The following is a 5,059-nucleotide window of genomic DNA, read 5'->3' on the forward strand; positions in this document are numbered from 1 at the left end:
ATATATATATATATATATATAACGAGATAGAGAGAGGTACATTCGAGTTAGAGATGAAGAGAGCAATATTTATATTACATTCTACAAACACATGTGTAATTGTTTGTATTTTGAGCATGCGATGGCCAAATAGTTAGCACAACACAAACGATGTGTAATGAAGTTTGAACGACACGATCGAGTAAAAATCAATTAAATAAAAATACTAAAAGGAGAAAGAAAACAGAAGCGTAGGTAAACAGCTACGGACTCTTTGCTATGTGTGTTTCAAATGTAAGATAAGATAACCGTGACGAATGTATTCAAAGAGAAAGACATTTCTGCTTTTTCTGCTTAGCTATTCAACAAGATTGAAATATAACTCTAACAATAACTTTGAAAATAGGGATGGATTGGCGAAACTGTAGAGCAACAAATAAAAAGGTCTTGTGCTATTTAATTACGGTCCTTTACGTTCTCAATTCTGATACTGCAGAAGTTTATTTATCTTTCATCGTTGACAGACTCGAAAATATGAAGTAACAGTCATTTATTAATTTCAGTATAAGTGAATAAATAACCCAACCCCCAAAGTATTTTGCCATGTGTTAACAGTGGAAACTAATAAAAGTTAGTTAGATTATTGCCTTATATTCAACAGACAAAATGTTTTGTTTTTAGTTTGTCCTCTTACATACTAAGCTCAAAACCCGCAGACATTATTCCAAGTTCCGTAAAAAGATTATTTGACGATTACTGGTGCTTATATCACAATGTACAATACCGCCATGTGACATTGTAATCTGTGTTACCAATCAATATTTCGTTTGCCAATTCGAAGAAGTGACAGAGCAACAGGCAACATACATTTAGCCTCCTCTCTTTTCGGAATTTGAGTTTGAATAAAACAGCAGTCGAATAGTGGGATTAATGTAACTGCTTACATCACCAATACAACTATTTGCTAACCATGTCCATAATAATGAATATTTTATGAAATAAAAATCATTATATATATATATATATATTTGCTTCTTTATTTGTAAGAACTTTGACCGACTATCAATAACTGCTGCTGCTGCTACTACTACTACTACTACTACTACTACTACTACTACTACTACTACTACTACTAAAATAATAATAATAATAATAATAATAATAATAATAATAATAATAATAATAATAATAATAATAATTCTTTCTACTATAGGCATGTGGCCTGAAATTTTGGCTCTGGAGTTAAGTCGATTACATCGATTCCAGTATTCAGTTAGCACTTAAATTATGGGCGCCGAAGGATGAAATGAAAAATCGACCACGGTGAAATTTGAATTCAAACATGGGCTGCAACTGATATTCTGCTCAATGCCACAGATTTGCATGTTAGTTTGTTGACCTGAACCAGTTGAACATGTCCCTTGGTGGCTGACGATACGTGCATCTCTAATCACGAGCAGATGTATTGGAGGATAATCATAGCTATGTATTGAGAGGAATTGGGGTGGGGGTTGAGTAATTCAGCTTTGGAAACATAGGTATTTCATTCAACATTCTTAAACGGCCATTGGTCAGGGACATTTTGAGTGGGATGGGCTACTAGACCTGGAAGGTCATGCGCTGTTTATCGTGATATGAGACGCCATCTCACGCACATATGGTTGTGATGCATGTGCCTGGCGTACCCTTATCAGACGGATAGTCGTGATGGGTGTCTTGGGCTTTGTACATCTTACCCCAGTGTCATTTTGATGGCATCCACTGCTCAGTCACTCACTCAATAATAATAATAATAATAATAATAATAATAATAATAATAATAATAATAATATATCCACCCTAATACCTAATGTATAAGTATCTGTTTATATGTGCATATGTCTGTGTGTGTGTGTGTGTGTGTTTGTACCATTTATCTATACATTTCTACCCTTAGTTTGAATTTGATTCTACCATTTTCATTATTTATTGAAATGGAATCATCGTTTTTGTTGTCCTCGTCTTGTTATCTTTTCATTTCAATAACTTTTTCCCCTGTATTAATTTATTTCCCCTTCGTTTGTCATAATTGCATCTTTTCGTTATTGTACTTCCTTCTCTCAATCATTTTTACCCCCGTTCATGCTCTTCCATCCTCTCCCTATCTTGTACCTTCTCTATTTCTCGATTTAAGCTGCAACATATTTTTAAATGTTTATACCTTTTGTTAACAATTATATAATTTATCTGAAAACTTCTTTTGTACAGAAAAGTGTAACAAACCCCCTTTAACCATCTAAAAAAAAAAAAAAAAGCTCCCTTTACTCAGTGATTTGATCGATAAAAGGCTCGCACATCGGTTTTTGGTGTTTTCACTTATAATGTATCTTCAGCCACGTCGAATGCCTGTTAATTAACCTTTCGAAAATACGAAAATCTCTTAACAGGAAATAGTCCAGTAACATGATTCTGCTGTTTTGTGACTAAATTTATAATACTCCCTAAGTAATATAACTAATAATCTTTTATCTCATATTCAATTGCTCGTTTGGAGAACCACATACATGCACGCAAATGTATGTATGGATTAGACTTACATGACACTGAGAAAGTGTACTGGTTCGACCTGCTTAACGTGATAACTGAATTCGCTCGTATCTCAGCTGTACCTTTAAGAATAAATACCAAAGCATTAAATATTGTAGTATCGAATAGAGATTTCCTGAATCAAAGATCGAATGTAAATAGCTGAAATATATTAGCCAGCAATTTGTTCAATTGAGCCAAGAGTTGGATAAAAGAAAACAATCTTCAACTTAAATTCTTTATCATTCAAAATTAAGTTGTTTCTTACAGATGAGTTCGAATCTAGGTAGCCGTATGTGTTACTTTTTTTTTAATCCAGGGTATCTAGGAGAATATTAAAACGTTTTGACGCAGAGTCTGGAACGAGAGAGATTAATTAGCAACTTTAGCAACTCCGCTTATAGGCTTTCTTCTAACTAAAGATTCCAAACATAATTATTTTTCAATTCATTTTATAAACTAAGCGCATTTCTGAAAGCCCTTTAGGTGATCTTACATTGTGAAATGTGTCATATATTTTAAAACAATGTTACATCCAATTTTGTTCCCCCATTGTTTTTCAATATTTACAATTCTTCAATTAATCTTCATTTTTTCTCATTAAGATTATTTTTACTTCTAAGGTTTCCTTGGTCGACACTCTTAATTAATCTCTAGCGTATATATTTAAAAAAGTTCCTCTATTTTCCCTATGGATATGTATCAAACCTAAGATTTTCAGCATTTACAAATGTTGTGATAACGGAAAATTATATTTCTCTCGGCAGTGTATTCAATTCGAAATTGTTATTTGTCGTTAAAGTAGCATATAGTTATTAAATTTAGATCAGGTGAAAGGTTTCAGAATAACTTTAATTATGTTGCTCCAAAGGCCAAGCATTTCAGTAGAACAAAGACTGCTGTGTTCCAAAAAGGCAAGGTGAAGAATTGTAGAGGAAAGGATTCTAGAATTTGAGATTTCTAATGAATTATCCGGTCTTTAGAACAACAGAATTAAGTATTCGTCAAACTTTATTCACATTAACATTTCACCCCTCAATTTACTTGCTTGGAATAACTACACGTATCTTTAAATAACTGTTGCCTAATATTTACCTTAGCACACCAGTGGTACAAATATATATTATCAGTAAAAGGGTATTTCTTTCGGTTCTACAGATAGTAAAAGCGAAAGAACATAAAGGTTGTCTTTACTTAAAACTTTCGCAGACCACATTTAAAAAAATTAGGCTTCAGAAAACATGATTATACCTTCTTTAAATGATATAAAGAAACATTTTATATGACCAAACGGACAAAAAAGAAATTTCAGCCTGGGTCAGAATGAAGTATTTCGGTAAATAGGGCGTGCTTCCACACCCTGATTAGCTCATGGTTACTAAATGGAACAAAATGACGTGGGGAAAATAAAACTGTCTCTGGTCTCTGTTCTACGGAAACAGTGCATGAATTTTAAGAAGGATAGTCGAATATTTCCAGGGGAAACATCCTTCTGTTCATTTTCTGTATATTCGAGTGAGGCCATAATTCAGCATCGTCTTTAAGTGTTGTAGTCGATGGTATCAATGGCAGTAATTAATAATTTTTTTTTTTCATTGATTATTATTTATTAAATAAATAACCTTACTTTTGACAGAAAGAGATGTAGCATGATTTTCAAAATTAGGCGGCATCAGAACTACGTTGGATCACATTTCAACCGACGAGACCGACGTGAAACAAAGAGATGCATACACACATACATACATACAGACAGACACACACACACACTAACATACATACATACATACATATATAAATACATACAGACAGGCAGACAGACAGAGAGACAGAACAACATACATACACGTTCATACATGCATCAATACATACATACGAACAGATAGTCAGGCACACATACATACACGTACATGTATGTATACATACATACATACATAGAACCCACAATAAGATAGATGCCACTAATGATAAAAAGGAGTTCTTGTGGAATATCCCAGTGGAAACCTCAATAATATGTAAACAACAGACCTGACATAATGATTTGGGATAGAGAAGAGAGACTGTGTAGAGTTTTGGAAATCAGCCCCAGCGGATGTTAACATAAAGCTAAAGATCCTACGCTGAACTATTGAGAAATCTGCAGTTATTCTATACAGATTATAAGTTCAGGTTTATACCTGTAATTATTGGGGTGATAGTATATGTAACACACTACCTAAATACTAATCTTGAGAAATTAGGCTTCCCAAAACCAGAAAGGAGGAAGTTGATTCGAAGACAACAGATCCAATCTATTACTAGAACTGTAAAACTCTGTAAGACTTTCCAGAAGTTTATCATTTAAGTATATACGAGCACGTCTAGATACGCAAGTATATGCCTAAGAAGACAGACATAAAACAAAACATGCAAATCTGCACGTATACATACATACGTAAATACATACATACATGCATGCATGCATACACACAAATATCGTATAACTGATGTTGAAATTCTAATATATATATATATA

The 5,059-nt window shown here is 33.2% G+C and overlaps 1 long non-coding RNA gene across 2 annotated transcripts in view; it reads left to right on the forward strand.

Moving 5' to 3' along the window:
• Positions 1-5,059, forward strand: part of LOC106872923 (uncharacterized) — a 391,770-nt gene that overhangs the window by 328,197 nt on the left and 58,514 nt on the right. The gene's annotated exons all lie outside the window — the stretch shown is intronic.

Source organism: Octopus bimaculoides, chromosome 6 (assembly GCF_001194135.2).
Source record: "Octopus bimaculoides isolate UCB-OBI-ISO-001 chromosome 6, ASM119413v2, whole genome shotgun sequence".
NCBI classification, from domain to species: Eukaryota; Metazoa; Mollusca; class Cephalopoda; order Octopoda; family Octopodidae; genus Octopus; species Octopus bimaculoides.